This window comes from Suricata suricatta, chromosome 5 (assembly GCF_006229205.1).
Source record: "Suricata suricatta isolate VVHF042 chromosome 5, meerkat_22Aug2017_6uvM2_HiC, whole genome shotgun sequence".
Classification (NCBI taxonomy): Eukaryota; Metazoa; Chordata; class Mammalia; order Carnivora; family Herpestidae; genus Suricata; species Suricata suricatta.
This window is the reverse complement of record NC_043704.1, coordinates 4,787,855-4,807,381: the sequence shown is the minus strand read 5'-3', so window position 1 is coordinate 4,807,381 and position 19,527 is coordinate 4,787,855. Positions and strand designations below refer to the sequence as shown.

The 19,527-nt window shown below is 59.9% G+C and overlaps 1 protein-coding gene across 3 annotated transcripts in view; it reads right to left on the bottom strand.

Moving 5' to 3' along the window:
- Positions 1–19,527, bottom strand: part of PDE9A (phosphodiesterase 9A) — a 96,394-nt gene that overhangs the window by 76,475 nt on the left and 392 nt on the right. The gene's annotated exons all lie outside the window — the stretch shown is intronic.

Sequence of the window (19,527 nt, the reverse complement as noted above, 5' to 3'; positions counted from 1 at the left end):
TCCTCATTATAATTCTCCTGCGATATTGCCCCCAAGGGATCTGTCAGGTTCCCGCCGGATACGGAGCCATAGACCCCACGCTGCGGGGCCCCTAGCAGCAGAAGACGCTTTTTTCTCCCGTCGAGCCCCCTCCCGTGGAGCAAAGGGTGCGCGCTGCCTCTCCACGCAGGAGATGGGCCCCGTGTTCCTTCCTCCGGTGAATCAGAACTGGGTGCTTCGGGGACACTCACGTCCGGCCCCCTCCTCACTCTGTCCGCGCGGTCGCTGATCTCGGCCGCCTGGGGGTCTAAAATCTCAGCGTTAACATCCTGCTCCTATTTTCTCTTGTAATTGATGATGATGTTCATTAATTATAAACGTCACCGTGATACCATAAATCTCTACTCAACCAAAATAAGGGTACCGACTTCTAAAACTTGGCCATATTGGCCGCTAAAAATAATAAAATTGACAGTAGTGAGAAAGTGAGGAACAGCCAAAATCTGGAAGCGGCCGGCGTGCCCTTCAGCCGGTGAACGCCGAGCACGCCGGGCCTTTCCGAATCACGAACCCCGCCGAGCAAGAACGAGAAATAAATTACCAATCCACATAACAACCGGATGGATCTCAAGGGATTTACGCCGAGTGAATAAAAGCCAGTCCCCAAAGGATCTATACAGTGCGATTCCATGTATATGACATCCTGAGGTGACAGAACTGCAGAAATGGAGAACAGATTAGTGTTAGCCGGGAGCTGGGGGTGGGGGGGTGGGGGCAGGAGAGGGGAGGGCGGCGAGGGGCGAGGCTTCAAAAGCAGTGGCTGGGGGGGGGGGGCGCTGTGAGAATCTGCACGTGGGATAAAAATGTATACGCCTCCACCCACCCTCGAACAGGCACGGTTCAGCAGGAGGAATCTGGGTGGGGTGGTGGATCGAGTCCGCGTCCACACCTGGCTGTGATATGTGCGCCAATGTTGCAAGAAGCCGTCCTGAGGGAAACTGAGTGAAGGGCACATAGAGCTCTCTGGGTCTTAAGTTTACTTCTTTATTTTGAGAAAGAGAGAGGGAGGGAGCAGGCGAGGGGCAGAGAGAGAGAGAGAGGGGGAGAGAGAATCTCAAGCAGGCTCCCGGCTGTCAGCACAGAGCCCGACCCAGGGCTCGAACCCACAAACCGCGAGATCATGACCTGAGCCGAAAGCAAGAGTCAAGACGCTCAAAAGACAGAGCCCCCTGGGCGCCCCTCTCTGTGTCATTTCTCACAGCTGCACGTGTACCTGCTGAGTTTTCCTGCAAGAACTCTGGCTGGGGTGGCGAGGGGGCGCCCCATCCGGAGCACATACCCACAGGGCGCAAAGTGGTTTGGCAGACGTGCGCACTCTGACCCAGAATGCTGTTTCTAGGAACTGCTCTTGAGGAAACAATAACAGCAAACATAATAATACGGGCAATTATGAGGCGCCAGCTTACCAGTGAGCTCACGTTTAAGGCGAGCCAAGCCCCTGACCTGCGTGCAGCCGCTTTGTGAGCAGAGAGCCTCAGCCAGGAAGGCTCCTCGTCCGTCATTTATTGCAGAGAAATGGAATTAAGAGAAATGTCACATAAATGATGAAAAAAACTCCATTTCAGTAAGCCTCCATGATGGAACATCATTGTGGCATTAAAATCATGGTTTTGAAGACTACTTACTGTTATGTTGGAAAGGAAGGCTGACGTAATGCCGAGTGAAATGATCAGGATAAAAAATTATGTAAAAGAGCTGCACGTGCGAGAACACAGCCCCAGGAGAGTCCCGGAGCGTCTGGTGGCACTGTGGGGTCTTTTTACACGCTCTGCATTATTCAAATATTCTACGACAAACACGCAGGGCCCTTCTAAGCGAAAGTTATCTAGACCTGGACGCCGAGGCTGGGCGTTGGCCACAGAAGGAGCTTAGGAACATTGCCTCCCGGAGGCACGCGCAGCACTGCATTGACACAGAATTCTTAGGAGACAAAAACTGGCCTTTACCGTTTTTTATTTGGAAAGAATATTCTTTGGCGTTACGCCAAGCAGATGAGGAAATTAACCAGAGGACAAAACCCAGAATTTAAATAGCACTCGGCAAGGGGTGTGGGAACCAGCGCGAGAGGGAGGCACCAGGGAACATGGGAAGGGGGGTGCAGAGCCAGCTGGGGGCGGGGGGACACAGAGAAGGCGTTGGGGGGAGGGCAGAGCAGAATCCAGGGCAAAAATCGAGGCCAGGTGCCTCCTGGGACAGGATGAGGTGGGGCTCCGTGCTTCTGAGCCGGCCACGAGTACACAGGCCAAGCAACAGAGAGAAAACTGGGGCCCAGAGGGACCCTACAGGGCACGGGGATCTGGAGGACCCGGAGTTGGGGGATGGGAGGGAGAGGCAGGGAGGTGCTCCTGCTCCCAGCAGGTGCTCCGAGGGCTGGAGGTGCAGAGCCGGGTGCTCCCCACGGGCTGGGACTCCCCGTTAAAGAATTCCTGAGCTCCAGACCTTACTGGAATGCCCCTCAGACCCACGTGTCTTCAGGACCCCACTGACCCGGGAGACCGGGAAGGGTGTGGAGGCCCCGGCCTCTTGCTGAGGCTGCAGGGAGCTGGCTCAGGCGGGGAAGCGGCCGCTGACTAGTGAAGGGTGCGTTCTGGCATGCGGCATGGGCGGTGCAGGACGGGTCTTGGTAACCCCTGATTCCGATTTCCTTCCTTCAAGTAGATCGCCTCAAACTCCTTTAGGTGCAATCACAAAGCAAACCATCAGTGGTAATAAGCTGAGTATCAACGATCCGAGCAGGACACATGATCTTTGGGGTCAGTCCGCTGGGTTGGCACCCCCGAGGCTGCTGTGACTGCCGTCCTAAGGAGGAGCCTTGGTCCCCGAGTCGTGGGGCCACACGGCCCTGCTCATGTTCTCAAGGCAGGGCGCTCCTCAGGGAGCGTTCTGGGGGCCAGTAAACCTAAGTGACGCTAACCGATGCCGAGGCCGTTAGCCGGCGGATGCCGCCCCGGGCTCCGAGTTCCAGTCGTGGTGCTCAGGCAGGGAGCCCCTCTGTTCCCATCAATCCTTCAGTGGGTGCTATAGATTTGAACTTACAAAACAAACGGCTTCTGACACATGTCACTGAATGTTTATGTAAGCTTCACACATTAGGATTGCATGTAAAATTCTGTGGGGGGTGGGGACAGTTCAGTTGCTAACGCTGTGCGAGGCACAGCGCTAAGGGCCACCAGGGCATCAGGGCAGAGTGAGTGGGGCTGGCAAGGGGGACAGTCACTGGGTGAGCGGCTGCTCTCGGCTGGCTCTGTCTGGACCGGCAGGTCCTCGTTTGCTTGGAGCGTGTGCCATTTCAGCGGTCTCACATCCCTTGGATTAGCCCTGGCTGGCCGCTCGTGTGGTGCACTGCTCCGGGCACATGCAGGGCAGAGGGGTGAGCAGGGAGGAGCCAGAAATGTGAGTTCACGTCCAGCTCAACCCAGGGCAGATTTCTTAACGGCTCTGGGGCTCTGCTTCTCCTGCAAAATGAGGGAAGCTCTACCTTGCCTCTGCAATGTTGGGAGGGTTCCTGATGACGCACGGAAGGCCAGGTATGCACTAAGTGCCAAGTCACGTGGCCCCTGTGATTAGAGGAGGGGCCCTGTGAAACCCTTCCCTGGGGATGGGGATGGGCGTGGGGATGGGGAGGCCCCTCCTTGACCCCTCACAGGCCATTTGCACGGGCAGGAGGCATCAAGGCCACACAGCTTTGGCCTCGACAGGTGGGCGTTCCTGGCTGCGTCAGCAGAGAGTGGCACTAAAGGGTGTGTCGTCCTGGGAAGGCTGCCCCAGTGCAGGCTCCGTCACTTGGACGCCCTGTGCTGATCACCAGTCACATTCAGCTACATCCCAGTGCAACCCACATGAGGTCTGATCGACGGAGATACGTATCAGTTAGTTACCAGACTCCCCCGGGAGGAGTTAAAAAAAACTTTGCTGGGCGCAGTGATCCATTTGACCTCAGTCTGGTTAGGATTCCTTTCCTCTTCATTAAACAGGGAAGAAAGTCTTCGAAGATGAGGCCCCATAGGCAGAATAGGAGGCATCGCAGCGAGCACAGGCTCCGTCCAGCAGACGGGGGAGCCCTGGCACCCAAGTGTGTGCGCGTGCGGACAAGCTGGGCCGAAACGTGCATCTGCTGGTTTGTGGTACACCACGGGTGATGCCAGCGCCAACGTCATCACCTCCGCCGTCACCCGGACCATCACCTACGTCATCGCCTCTGACCATCACCTTCACATCACCTCCACCACCGCCTCCGCCACCGCCTCCGCCATCACTTCCACCATCACCCGGACCAGCACCTACGTCATCGCCTCCGCCGTCACCTGGGCCACCACCTACGTCATCACGTCCGACCATCTCCTTCACATCACCTCCACCGTCACCTGGACTATCACCTACGTCATCACCTCCACCGTCACCTTCACATCACCTCCGCCATTGCCACCGCCATCACCTCCACCACCACCTCCACCATCACCTCCGCCACCGCCTCCGCATCACCTCCACCATCACCTCCGCCATCACTTCCGCCATCGCCTCCGCCATCACCTTGACCATCACCTCCACCATCACCTATGTCATCACCTCCACCATCACCTGGACCATCACCTATGTCATCACCTCTGACCATCACCTCCACCACCGCTCCACCTTGACCTCTGTCGTCACCAGCATCACCACATCATCCCTCCACCGCTGTCACCATGTCCTGACAGAACTGAGACTATTCTTGAGCCAGAATCTGAGCCAAGTGACCCCAGGTCCTCATCAGAACCGCATAAGCTTGGTGTCATCATCATCCCGTCACAGATGAGGGCTCTAAGCCACAGAGAGAGAAGAAGCTGGGTCCCAAATGCAAACTTGCCCCCCCGCCCCGCTCTGAACCCAGGCCACGTGCTGCGCCTGAACGGAGACCTCCGGGGGCGGCCACACTGGAGGCCTCTCTGCAGTGTCACTGGCCCATGATGGCGTGCACATCCTCTGTCTGCCTTGTTACAATCGCCGTTACGTCACATGGCACACTTGGAATGAATATTGACTTGGGCTCCTCTCCCAGAGGAAAATAAAGCAATTCAAATTCCTTATCTTTTGTCTATCAGACCGTGATTCGTTTTCTATAGTTCCTATAATGTATTAAGCTTTACATATGCTTCTAGAAGCTTTTAGAAGGCTTTGTCTGGCTTCAGAGCAAACCAGGGTGTTTCAGCCCGACTCCTGATCTCATGCCCCAGCTCCAGGAGCTAGAACTCGACCGGCACAGCCCATACATACAAGACCCAAATTACGACCCATGCCTGGATTCGCAGCTTTTCTATCTTTGGAGGACGTTAAAAGGTGAATTTCCACTGGCTTTTTAGTGCCCAAGAATTACGAATGTTTAATATAGAGAACAGGCTAAAAAGAGACCAAGACCAAAATCCCACATTTTATGGTTTTAAATACTCAAGAAATTAACGCGTGCGCCGGGGAAGAGAGTGTGCTCGTCCGCTCTCTCCACCTGTGTCTGCAATCCGCCTGCGACCCACCTCTAGTTACAAACGTCGTAGTCACGTAAACATGAGCGCACTATTCGCCGTCTTGCCCCTCGTTTTTGAACACTTAAAGACCATCACAGAAATGCCTACAGTTAACTGTCAGGCAGGCAATGGCTAAAATGAACCCTCTTTTCCGAGTTAGGAGGTATTTTTCTGGTCACTGCGTTCGAAGAGAATATAAAATAACAGCAGAAACAACCATTTATAAGTATGCACCAGACTCGTTACATACATTCCTCTACAGAAGAGAAGTTCTGCACGATGGAAATGGCCTGGCGGGCGGGGCAGCAGAGCCCCCCAGGGCCCCGCCCCCACGGCCACCAGCACAGGCCCCGCCTCCCGCCTCGTCAGCAGCCTGGCCTCTGCCCCTGCGGGGTGACTGGAAACTCACTACCACGTGGCTTCACAAGTGCGCCTGTCGGCGTGGATCCCTAACACACAGGGTCCTTTCTCGTGGTTCAGGAGAGTCATGTGTGGTTTCCACGTGGAGAGAAGGTACAACAAGCTTCCTTCTCAGTCCTCAGGGCATCATAGCCCCAGGGTCATCTCTCCGTCTGTATCTGGGTCTGTATCTTTAAGGATCACAAGCAGGTGCTCATTAGCAAATAAACAGTAAGGAACTTAATGGGGAGGAACAGGAGGATTGGAAGAGACTGAGGGAGAGCCAGGAAACACAACGTGTGGGCCAGGTTTGGATCCCGAACTGAAAACAAATGCGTGTGTGAGTGTGTGTGTGAGTGTGTGTGTGTGAGTGTGTGTGTGTGTGTGTGTGTGAGAGAGAGAGAGAGAGAGAGAGAGAGAGAGTGAGATATTGTCTCCTTTCCTTTCCCTGCATTAGTTGGTGAAGGACACGCATAATCTTTGAGCCTTCGAGCCTGCCTTGCAGGCGGGTGTCATTCTTGCCATTTGGTGGATACTCAGGCTCAGAGAGTTTCAGGGACTCTTCCAGAGTCCCACAGCGAGGAAGCGGCGCTGGGAAGGAAGGGCATGCGGGAGTGTCCGGTGGAGGGGCGATGGCCAGCCAGGGAGGGGTGAGGAACTGACTCCTCAGGGTGATGAGGGACGCCCGGGACTGCCCACGGCAGAACTCAGAGGGGGCGCATGCACAGAGCCTTCTGGGATTCCGGGAGAGCTAGTAGGGACAAACGCCAGGGGAGGTCCCCAGATACCACCCTCACTGCCCCTGCAGCGCCCTCTCATCCCCACAGTGGGGATAATCCAGCTCAACCTGCCTCGAGGGGCCGGAGGCCCCCCCACAGCGTGGTCGCCGCACTGAGCCCAAGAGCTGGCGTGGCCGTCGCACCCCACGGGTAGACCCTTCCCTGCAGTCTGTGCTGTGAAGCCAGCCTTCCCCGTTCAAGCCCTGCCTCTGCCTGTCACGTGCCCTGAGGTTTGCGGGAAAATCCCTCCCCCTCTCCATCGCACGCTGTCTTCCTCTGGAACATGGGGAAGGCCAGACATTGGTCACCTCTGTGAAATACTTACAAAGGTGTTTGGTATGTTGTAGGCACTACCCGAACGTCTGCCAGGCAGGTACTATCCCCATGTTACAGGTGTGGAATCGGAGGGTCAGGATCTCACAACTACACGTGCATCTGCGCACGTGAAAACCGCGGTCTGCTGATCCCAGGGCTGCTGGGGGAGCACAGAGGTGAGGGGTGGGGGGAGCTGGGGGGCAGGCGCGGCTGGTGGCCCCCCAGGGCTTCCCAAGAGTCATCTCTGCACCATGCGCCCCTCTCCACTCCAGCACAGAGGAGACCTCAAGAATCGTCTGTTGGGTCAAAGGCTTTGGAGGCACATGTGCTCAGCATGGCATGCGTTAACTCCGTCAAAATGAACAGCAAAATTTGGTGTGGGAGCAGAGAGAAATGTAAGACCCTGCTTGGACTGTGCAGTCAGCCGGCAGGCAAGGGAGGCCGTGATGTCCCCACACACACAAATAAAGGCAGATGTGACCCATCTGGGAAGGAGGGCTGGCCTTGAGGGACGGGAGGCAGCAGGGAGCAAGCTGCACAGGGCTGCAGGTGCAGGGAAGGTGTGACTGCCCCCCACCCCCTGCACCCCGTCCGCACTGCAGACCGACAAGCCTGCTGGCTTTGGGGAACAGCCTCACGCAGGGGGCCTTGGAGACAAGGACCTGTGGTTTAATCCGAGGCCAGAAACACGTACACCTGGGTGACTGAGAGCCCCGTGGCATCCTTCCACCTTCCGTGGCAAAGTCTCGGCAGACACGGTTAGACTGAGGATCCTGGGATGAGATGAGCCCGGGCTATCTGGGTGGGCCGTACACGAAGCCCCCAAATCGCAAGGTCGCAGAGAGAGGGCTGATCCATGCAGAGGAGTGACGGGGAGACAGAGCCCTAAGGACACTGGAGGGACGTGGCCACGAGCCACAGCTGCAAGCAGCAAAGATTGGCTTCCCCGTAGAGCATCCGGGGGGATGTGTGAGCCTCTGCTAGCACCTCGACAGTGGTCCGGTGATGCTGACACTGCCTCTGGCCTCCAGAACCGCGAGAGAATAAGTTCGTGCTGTTTTCAGTCATGCTGACCGTGGGAATGTGCTATCGTAGTCCCAAGAGCTGATAGGCCCTTGGCCTCCATTCTACTCTGGACTCTCCTTGCAGAGACGAGGAATCCTGGAGGCCGTGTGAGGCACAGAGTGCGAGTATGACTGAGGGCAAACTCCAGGAGGGGCCGGGAGAGGACGGTCTATCACCTTGTCCCCGGGGGGGGGCTGATGTGGGCCTGGGGGTCCATGGGGAACTCTTGTCCTGGTTGACGATGTTCATTAGCAGGATGCTGCCGCCCAGACTGTCTAAACCGCCCTCCAGCCTGAGCTGCAGGCCGCTGGGCTCGGGGGGTGTCAGGGCCCCCTCCCCTCGCCTGAACCCGTTTGTCAGGGCGGATCCACTCACCCCTCTGGTCTCTCTCTGGCTTGCTCTGTGTTCTTTTTTTACTTCTGGTGTCTGAGGCCAAGCTCCACCGTGATAAATAATGGATCACAGGGGATGAAAATGTAAAAAGCAGAGAGCCGAACGGGTAGGAAACGTGCTAAGACGGAGCCCTCTTCTAAGGACGGTTTTGTGTGGGGACACTTCTGAAGGGGCCTTACCTCTGGGGTCCCCGTCCAAGTAGGAGGCAGCTCTTGTGTGCCCGACCCTCACATGTCTCCTCGCTGTCCCCCCTGCCCCCACTCTCCTGCCCAACTTGTCCCCTTGTCCCCTAGGGCTTTGCTGGGCTCTGCTGTTCCAGGAGGCCAAGTGTGGCCAGCGAGACCTGCCCTGGGACCCCGGCTCCTCCCTGCCTGGGGGGAGGGGTCTCGAGGGCCACCCATGGGAGACCCCGAGCCTGCAGCCCTCAGCCACATGGGGGAGGGATGAGGAGTGGTGGGGCAGGGTGAAAAGATGGGGAAAGCCCTGTGGCCACTAGACCTAGCCTGGGAGTCAGGAAAACCCTCCCCAGAGGAGACCCCGGGCTCCGGCACCTTGGACAGTGAGCAGCATCGCTTCGAGCCTCCTTCCTGCAGGAACGGAATAGGGGGCGCCAGAGCGTGCCGGCGGAGGGGCTTTCTTGGGGAAGCGGGCCCAGCACGGCATCCTTGGGACCTGTGGCCGCCGGGGTCTCAGCTGTGTTGGCTCTGCGGGTAGGAGCGGGGAGCAGATGTCCTGATCCGAGTATTTTCACGTGACCCTGGAGATCACGCACCACCTCTGACCTTCTCTCCAGACACATGATGGTCTGAACTTGCACGGAACCCGGAATCCAATCTTCTGTGACCAGAGACGGCCCAAGACGGCCCGAGACGGCCAGGGACGACCCAGGGAGCAGGTCACATTCTCGTGTCCTTCTGTCCGCCTTCCTGGGGCCGGCCCAGGCAGACCCCGCTCCCTCCTGCTGGGGACGCAGGGGACCGTCCCCCGCCGCCGCTCCCTTCACAGGCCGCTGTGTTTCCAGCGCACAGGCAGGCAATCAGAGGCAGGGGCGTGCTTTTATTCGAAGTTCTTTTTCATGACGTTTCTCCAAATAGAACTTTAAATCCTCTTTGAAATAACTCACACTCCCCGAAGTACTGGAGGTTGGGGTGGGGACAGCTCATCCTGCACCAGTCAGGAGCTGAGGACGACGCGGGCAGCGGCGGAGGGAGGGGATGGCGGGGGCACTGCCGCCCAGGCGAGCGGTTGAGGGTGTGGAGGGTCCCGGGGGCCCCATCTGCGCGGCGGAGGGGCCCCTCCTTCCGGCCTCCTGGGCCTTCCCGTTTCCCTTTTCTTTTTATTACCTTGAAATTTCATTAGAAAAATTGAGTCTGGTTTTCCTGCTCGAAAACAGGCGGCTCTGAGTGTGGGTGACAGGGGCCTCGCGCTGTCCCTGGGCTGCGTGCCTGCCGCCGCGGTGGCCGGAGCGGCCTCCCCACCCTGCTTCTCCTCCTCCAGAGGCTGGCCTCCACTCACCAGGCCGGAACCTCCGTGCCTGCTGCGAAGCGGCCACGTGTCCCTGCAAAGGTCAGGGTTTCTGCTCAATGCCGCTGGACTCCGGGGGCGGCGTGTCACTGTGATGTCATCTCGGCCGAGGGCTGTGTCTCACCGTGTAGTTCGATGCCAGGGGCTCACAGCAGCTTCGGGAAAGCGGCCAGCCCCGACGCTTTCTTCCAGAAGCAGAGTCTGGCAGTTAGGAGGGCCCCTTGGTGCCCTCGCTCCGGGGAGTCCTCTGAGGCTGGCTGGGTCTGGAGCCCTCGGGAGGACGCACGGAGGGGCTCACTGCAGGGGCTGAGGCTGAATCAGAAACTCAGACCAGGGGTGGGGGTGGGGGTCTGCGGAGCGTTCCAGCCTTCGGCCTCGGCTGCTCTGGCACCAACACCCAGGAGACCCGGGGTCCCCCATCCCTGGGGAGGCCGTGGGCTTCCAGGGAAAGCCCTGGGAAGGGAGCTGCAGGCTGGCTGGAAAATCAGGGTGCTCCGGCTACAGGTGGGGCACAGGATGTGGGGGGCCCGTGACGCGTCTGTGCTTCAGAACAGGAGCCCCCGGCAGCTGGCGCATCAGACTCAACCCTCCTGGCTCAGTCAGGACCACCATGTTAGCACTGGTGACTCCGATTAGGGCTCTAACCCTGGTGGCACTGAGGGGCAGGTCTGATTCTGACTCCTCTCCCCGCCCATCTGTCACTTCTCAGCGCCAACCCCCACCTTCCGGGGACCTCGGTACTACCCGCCCACGTGACCACACAGCGCCTCGAGGCTCACACCCACCTCCTTCACCTGCTCAGCCCTGGGCCACCCAGCGCTGCTTCCAGAAGTATTCCTGGGGGTGTCGAGGGGGGGGTCCCTGTCCTACCCTCCCCCACTCACTCCTCTGCTGTGGGAAAGCTCCTCTCTGGACCCCGGCTGCTTGGAATTTTCCAGGCTGGCTTTGCTAGAGGTGGGGGGTGGAGGGCACAGAGGCCATCTCCCACCTCTGCAGCTTCGGGCTCAGGGTTCCGAACAACACACACAAAATGGGATCGAGTACAGGCCAGGACCACAGCTCCGCAGGCTGGCGGCTCCAGGGCGGAGTCCAGAGTCATAAGGACTCCGCAGGGCCAGGTGCCCCTGCCCCCCTCTGGAGTCCTGCGTCCCCACCCTTCTGGTGCATGTTCTGAGCTCTGGCTTCTCTGTTATCCACAGGCCGGTAAGACGTCTTAGCCTTCAGAAGCTTCCAGAGACCTGAGAGGATGCAGGAACCTTTCAGCACTGCTCACATCTGAACTTTGCCCCGTGTGAGGTTTATATAACGCAATTCAGGGCGAAGACATCATCTTGGGGGCCGTCCCCCCAGCACTTGGGAAATGGCTTGCTCACCAGCCACACCCAGCGCCCAGCAGCTTCTGTGGACAGTCAGCCTTTCCAGGAGCACACGCCCGCCCGCTCGGGCTGTCAGTGCTCTTGCAAATGTAAATTCAACCTTATTGAAGATCTTTACATGATAATGTCAACCTCACTGCCTCTCTCTCAGTTATTTGTAAGGTTAGGAAAGGTTTGTTTGTTTGTTTTTTTAAATATCCGGAAGGCAGAAGCTGTGAGGAGGAAGAGCCTGAATCACCAGCTCTGCTAACTCTTCCACTCACAAAATAAATCAGCCCCCAGGGTGACCAGATTCCTTCTGGAGACCATCCCATTCCCCCTACACGTCCCCTGGAGGCTGCTGATTGCGGGACAGGGTGGCAGCTTTAGCCACGTTCGTTCGGGGCTAAACTGAGGGGAGTGTGCACCAGACCCCACTCACTCCTGCCATTTCATGGGTGGAGTCTGACTGTTTCCCCAAAGTACCTCCCGTCTCTCCTGGGGCTGAGTAGCCCCCCTAGGCTGTACACGGTGCGGGGGGGGGGGCGGCAGCAAAGGCCCGTGGGGGAGGTGTGGCCAACAGTCGACGGGCCACGGTGGCAGAGAGCCCCTGGGCCACCATGGGCGGTGATCCGTTCCACACTGCAGGCCCCGCTGCTTCAACAGCACAATTACTGTGAAGTGCGTACAGGCATCACCCACACCCCTCCCCGCAAAATAAGTGAAGCTGGAGCCTGGAACCCAGCTGTCCCGTTCGTCCCCGCCTGGCCAGTGGTCCCCTGCCCACCAGCCCTCCCCTGCACGGTCCCCGAGGCCCCACCTCTGAAACGGTGGGAGGAGAAATGAAAGGCAAGTGTGGTCCCCTGGTGAGAAGAGTGGGGGGGGGGAGGGGTGGGTCTGGGGCTGCCCCAGGAAGTGTGGTGGCCCTGAGCTGGGAGCACCTCGGGGCTGGGCCGGCCCTGCATTTCACTGGGGCTCGGGTGGGGCGCTGGGGCTGACGGCTGGGTGCCTAGGGGCCGTCTGCTGGCCGCACGCAGCACGGAGCTGGGGGGGGTCTCCCAAGGAGACAGGGGGATCTGACAGCGGGAATAAATAAAGTATAAATGAATAAATGCAAATGGCAAGGACTTCATGCAGCACGCAGCGGACACACTCCTGAGTCTCATCAGAACGACCCTGGGAGGCGCATGCCCCCTTCACCCCACTTCTCGGATGGAGACACTGAGGCATGGAAGGAATTTGCCTGCATAATCCCGGGAGCAAAGGCAGACCCCCTTGCCCCAGGATCTGTGCTCTCAACTGTGACATCACGTGGTCAGTTAATGGACAGAGTGCCATCGGGTCTGAGAAGCACCGCCCTCCCCGAACTGTTTGCTGTCCCCGCAGCACAGGACACCACACAGGCCACGCGGCACAGCACGACTTCGATTCATACAACAGCCAGGAGCTGGCGGGGAGGGGGGCTTTGGGGAGACCAGCGCCTGTCAGAGAACAGGACCCCTGCTGTGTGAATGGGCCCAGGAAAGAAGAATGCAAACGAGGGAGGTACCCAGACGGCCAGGCTGGTCCCTGACACATACGCAGATCAGCAGGATGGATGGAACAGCGTGGGGAGGGGTCTGACTGCATCTGCTTCCTGCCACAGAACTCTACACCCGGAGATGCTCACCGTGTAAGCTTTATACGCATTTCCTCAAAGTTTATTTATGTACTTTGAGAGAGCGAGGAAGAGAGAGAATCCCAAGCAGGCGCCACGCTGTCAGCACAGAACCTGACGTGGGGCTCGATCCCACAAACCGGAGGTCATGACCTGAGCTGAGATCAAGAGTCAGACGCTTAACCGACTGGGCCGCCCAGGTGCCCCAATGTTTATATGTATTTTGCTATAATTAAAAGAGGAGTCACGCAGAGCACCTAAAGCAAACCGGAGGAGACGTTCTGGCTCGGGTTTCGTCTCCTAGATGGTGTTTTCTGGGGTGCTGCCTCGGTTTCGGGAAACGCTCCCTGAAGCGATCAGCCTGGGGGTCCTGGTAGATAAACCACGCCCTCCATTGGAGACTCGCTTTTTTGAGGTTGCAAATGTCGGGGGCCCTCAGGGTAGCTGAGTGCTGTCCGGCCGTGGCCCACCATGTGACCACGCAGCGGCCACCCCCAGGGAGAGGCGCCTGCGCTTCTCACACTCCCACAGGTGGATCTTGATGTGTGCACTTCGAATAACTTTCTCTCAGTGGGCCGTGCAAGCCTGGGATGCAGACGCTCAACCGCCAAGCGCAGGAAAAACAGCCCCGGGAGCTGAGTAAGAGGCTGTGGTTTCGTCCCAATGGTTCGAGGCCAGGCTGCTAACTTGCGAACCCCACTGGCTCCAAGGGGTCCCCCAAGGTTGGTGCTGATGCCTCCGCGGAGGAGGGTAATGCCTGGCCTGGGCGCACCTGCTAGACCACCGCCCCTCAGCACACCATCTGCGTGCCTGCGGGGAGGTTAGGACACATGGGACATCCTTCCTGGGGCGGGACCAGCTGGCGGGCTGCTGCTGTCTGGCTGAGGTGGATACGTGGGGGTCCCTCTGTGTCTTCCGGGGACTCTCCCATCCCTTCCAGACAAGGGCCTCCCCCAGTGCCCAGGAGGGCCACTGCGGGGTCATCTGCAGCCGGGAAGGGGGACCGGAAGGGCCTTGGGGGCACGCCCGCCACCCCCAGGAGGCAGAGCCAGGGTGTGGAGCCCCAGCCTGCGTGAGCCACGGCTCCTGTGCCCCCGGTCCCTGCTGTCCCAGTGCCGGGCTGTGCCCTGGGCTCCCCGTCACCGGCACTGACATCAGCGGCTTGGCGGTGTCCCTGATTCATCTCTCACTTGCATGCGGACTCACACGAGCTTTCTGACGGGGACACCGTGCCCTTCCTCTGCTCTTGCTTCTCCTTCCCTGAGGGCCGGAGCCGTGCTCTGCACGGTTTTGAGGCCAGGCAGCACGTGGCCCACAGCGGCTCTGGGAGGCCACCGGTTCTCGCCGCTCAGGGCTCCAGTGGCCCTGTCTCCAGCAGCCTCTGCCAAGCTGGCGATGGAGGTGTCCTGGACGTGGTACCCGGGGTGCCAGGGGCTCAGTTCAGGTTCGCGGTGGGCTCACGGAGCCGTGGACAGGTGACAAGGGGTGGCGAGGTGATGTGGGCCGGGCCGACAGAGCTGCACCCTGGGCATCCTGCATGTCACTTAGTGCCATCCGCCGTCACCCCATGGGGGCGCCTCTGCCGTGCCCACTTTACCGAGGAGAAGGTGGCTTCTCTCCGGCTTCCAGGCCATCAGGCGGCAGAGCCGGGTCTGTCCGAGCACTGTGGTCCTCCCCACTCGGTGCGGCCACCCCTCCAAGACAGGGCGAGCTGCAGGTAGTCTGAGAGATCTCCATGTCCTTTCTGTTTAAGAGACCTTCAGGCCATGGGGAGTGGGAAGGGGGAGGGAGACCAAGGGTTCCCTGCCTTGTCAGTGCCCTGGGGCTGGACGGAATCTGCGAGGCCTCCCCTCCAGGAGTTTCCAATCTCACAACACCTGCTCGGGTGCCTCGGAGGTCTGGCCCATCTTCCTGTCCAGTGAGACATGGGACACCCGAGCTCGTGTTAAATCTCACCTCCCAACCCCACCCAGCTGGAGACAGAGAGGTCATTGAGACCCCGGGGCGGGGGCGGGGGGGCGGGCAGACTGGAGGCAAACTGCCTCCTCCTCGGCCACCACCAGACCATCTCCCCCTGGAAGCCTTCTCCAAACTTGGGAGCCTCCAAACTTCCCTGGGTGGCAATGAGCATATGTTACCATTTCAAGTACCCGCTTAAATATCTTCAGTTACAAACACTCAAAGGAAGAGAAGAAGACTATGCCAGAGGTGCTGAGGATGGCCATGGGCAGTCACTGTCAACCGGCGGTGGTGCGGGGGTGACAGCGGCGCTCGCGATGGGTCCACCGCCAGTGATGCAGTCCTGCGCGAACGGAGCAGAGGCCCCTCGGCTCTGCGCGGGGGAGCGGGGAGGGGCACGCATCTTAACTTGCAAAGGACAACGTCACCGCGCTTTGCAGGTGGCGAGACAGACATATTTTCCAGGAAGGGGAAAGATGCCCAAAAGGGGGGGCTCCAGGCCCTGCCGAGCTGACCACATGCAGGCTCAGGGCTGTTCCAGCCGGGCCGTGGAGGGAACTGCCGGGGCTCATCGGAACCCACACACCGCAGGCCGGGGCTGTGGGGACCACTGCTCCCTGTGAGAAGGAGGGACAGCCGGGGGCACTGGGCCGGAGGCAGGGGGACGGCGGTCAGTGGTGGCGCCTGACGCGATCGGCAAACCCGGCACGCTCTTTCATCGATATTTGAACAACTTTGCAACACTGCTCTTCCCTTCCGGGTTTTCCTCATTTGTTTCCTGGTTTTAGAGTAGAAACAACTTCACAAAGTGGCCATTTGCTTTTTAGGACCTGGGCTCCAGATGCAGAGCAAGTCCGGGGTTCCCTGCTGCGGTGAAGCCAGGACATGAATGCAAAGAACGCGATGGCTTCGAGTGGGAGCCAAGGGCGGTCGGGGCAGAGTGCCGTCAGCAGGGGACTGTCCCTGAGGGAGCCACCAGACCAGGACAGAGTGCCAACACAGGTGGCCCCTTCCATCCTCTGGAGCGCCGGCACACCCAGTCTTGCCCACATGAGGCTTCTCACCAGCCTAAGCCCAAGGCTGAGCTCCAGGGTCACATGAACCTTCTTCGTAAAGTCATCAAACTCAAGGCTGGACATGCTACCAGGCAGGGGCCCCATCAAGCTCCCCAAGGCCACGTGCACCATCCTGTCATCCCGCGGATGCCCCAGCTGCGTGCACCCCTTCTCAGCATGTACTGGAGGTGAGTGGGAGAGAGGAACGGGGCAGCCGAGGGAAGACAGAAGCAAACCTTCTGGGCAAAGACTAGAAGTATCAGCTTCTAGAGAAGAGTCCTCTGGAGCTAGGTTCCCAGCTCTCCAGGTTTGGGGACCCCAGCTCTCCCCTCGACATGCGCAGGGGGTGGCTTCGCCTGTGCAGGGGAGGAGAGGTGAAGGGGACAGGTGGGTGGAGGTGAGTGAGGCTGCCATCCAGCAGTGCCTAGTCTGGGTCACCCTAAGGCTTCTGGGTCTGCGCAAACCCCCCCCCAGCCAGTCTTCACCAAGGAAGGGAACGTATTCTTCAAGGCCCCCCCTGCATCTGGCACCACAGCCCCGCCCCGCCCCCGTGTCCTTCTGTCCGTCCCTGGGCACGCGGCAGCAGCTGTGGTTGGCTATTTGGGAGGCCAACACTGCAGGGAGCAGCATCGTGGGGGTCACGTTCACCCTGGACCTGGCGTTCAGCACACGGGAGCTGTGGGTAGTGCATCCGGACAGTGGCCTAAGTGACGTCCAATGATTCTACTTCAAGCAGCAGTGACAGTGGCGGGACACGTCCTTTACACAGAGGCGAAAGACCACACCCAGGCCTCAGGGACGGATGGAGGGGTGAGGCTTGGAGAGTGTGGTCCACCGTCAGCCTGGTTCTGTGCATGGCCTTTGAGGGGGAGCAGTGCAGTGACCGAGAGTTGAAGAAGTTGCCGGGCACAGGACAGAAATGAGGCGGAGCCTCAGGATTGATGACCAGGGGGGACAAAGCAGTGCAAATGCCAGCATGTCACGCGCCTCAACCCCTCCCTTGCCCCCCATCACACCTTCCCCTTGGAAGCAACCGGGGGTCTGCGTCCATGACCTTCGGTAGGGGAGGAGGAGAGCTCTGCTGGGTTAAAGGGAGACAGAGCATGACGGCGTGCAGGGACCTTTCGGAATCAGCCCAGCGCCTGTGACCTTAAGGAAGGCAGGGGCAGCCACAGAGAAGGTAGCTGGAAACGGTGGCCGCAGAGACATGTGAAGTCCCCACCGTGCTGCTGCCGGGCGCGCGGGGAGTGGCCAGCTGCCATCTTCCCGCCCGTGCTTGGAAACCCCAAAGGCTGTGGCTCTCGCCCGGGGCTCAAAGTCCAGCTGAGCCTCCAACAGCGTCAAGGGCAAAGGCAAAGGCAGAGCCCTTGCTGTGCAAGGTCAAGAACCAGCAGACCCGGGAGGGGTGGGAAGACCACCGCCCACCTGCGATACCCCCTCCCCGTGAGTCAGCGGAAGGCCGTTCGTGGGCAGAGAGGGCGATCGATGCCCGATGCCCAGCGTGTTCCCGCAGCCCCGGGCGCTCTGTCCCTGTGCCCTCGTGTGCTGCCCAGGACACTCCACAAAGCAGGTGCCACCATCCCACTCTTCAGATGCAGAGGCCAGCCCACCGCCAGGGGACCTGCTGGGACCCACGGAAAGTGGTGGAGTCAGCGCCGGACAGGTCTGGCCCTCCCAGAGGCTGCGCCTCCCCCTCAAGGCAGGGGTGCCTTCAGGGCTGCCCTTCTGGAGGCCACCCCCACCTCAGGTGCGTCAGCTTCTAGAAGCCAGAGGAGGGCCCGACTCCGCACCCCCTCCCGCCTGCCGACACCTCTCTTCCACGCCCCCCACCCTCAATCCAGCTTCTTGGGGAGACCTTTGGGGAGCTTTCGGGAAGAAGCTGCTGGCGGCAGCGTCTCATCCCCCAGCTTTCAGAAAGCCAATCTTAGGTAAGTTTCACCTGGCGGGGCAGGAATGCGTGTGCTCGTGTACACGTGTGCATGTTTGCATGTGTGTGTGCATGCGGTGTGTGGTGCATGCACACGTGTGCACATCTATGTGCATGTGCACACACGGTTTCGTGCACATGTGCATGAATGCGTACATGCACATGTGTATGTACGTGTATGTGTGCAACTGAGGCGGGGCCATCTCTTCCTTTGAGGAGGCTGGTAGAGGCCTGAGGAGTCCTGCAAATGCCTAGTCCTGGCCGTCAGGGCGCGGGAGCCCAGTCCTGACCAACGGCCAGCACTGATGGAATCCCAGGCCTGAGAGCCTGCCTTTGCAGACGCTTCCTGTTCTCTCAAAGCGGGCGAGGGTGGGGGATGGGCTTCTCACTTCCCTGGGGTGGAGATGGGGACAGTGACAGTGCGGGTGGCTTGTAGACAAGCTGGCAGAGGCACTCCAGAGATCTCGGGGGAGACCCCCTCCTGCCCCCACCCCCCGCCTGCTCCGTGACTGGCTGGCCCATCCTTCCCGGCTTCCTGGCAGGGGTGGGGGGTGGGGGGTCCTCGAGAAAAGCAAGGTGAGAGATGGCAGCTACAGGGCTTCCCTGAAATGTCCAGCTGAAGTCCGGGAGTGATTCCTTCACTGTGTCCCTGCCCCCAACCCTGGAGGGCTTCGGAGCCAAAATCCCCCCACCAAGCCAACTTTCTATTGTCCCTCTCTGCCAATCAGAAGCTTGGGTCCAGCACGCTTGGGACTCAGGCCAGGGGCTTAGAAAGGGAGGGGCCGGGAACAAAGAGGGGGGTCTGCCAGGGAAGACTCTCCTATGGGAGTCAAGTTGACTAGGGTCACTGGACATCCGGAGGGCTCCATGTCTCCAGAGAAAGGCAGAGGGACCACAGACAGGGCTGCTCCAGCCTGTCACTCAGTCTCTCTGTGGGCCCCAGAGACAGAGCAGCCTCAAGAAGCCCCCTCTGCTGCCAGAGCTGACCACCTGCCCGGTGGGGGACACGGAGAGAGTGGGGGCAGGTAGGAGGGTGGAGGGGCCACCTGGAGGAGTCTCTGCTCCCTAAGACTCTCCCCGCCCCCCTCCCGCACCTGCTCCCTGCTGGGCAGGAAGCCCTGTTACTGCCTGGGGTGCGGGGGGGGGGGGGGCGCGGCATATTCGGTCACCCTCGAGCCATGGTCACCATCCCTGCGCGGGGACCACGTCCCGCACGGCTGCCCCCGCTGCCCAACGGTGTCTGCTTTGGGGTCGTTCGGAGGGAAATGAAGGCTTAACGCACCAGCCTCGGAAGATACAAACTCAACCGGATGAGCTCTGTCACAGAGAAAGCTCTGCTTGTGAGGTGGAGAAAACACCCCCGTGTGGGCTGCCCCCTTCCCACGGGCCCGGGGCCCCGTCGCCCCCCGCCCAAGTTGTCAGGGGCTGCAGCCCGGACCCACGACGCGCGGACGCACAGACGTCGGCCCCCCACCCGCCGCGGCGACCCTCCGCGCGTCACCCTGCACCCGGGGAGGGGCCCCTGCCGGATCCCACCGCCGCTGCGCTGGCGGGGGGCGAGG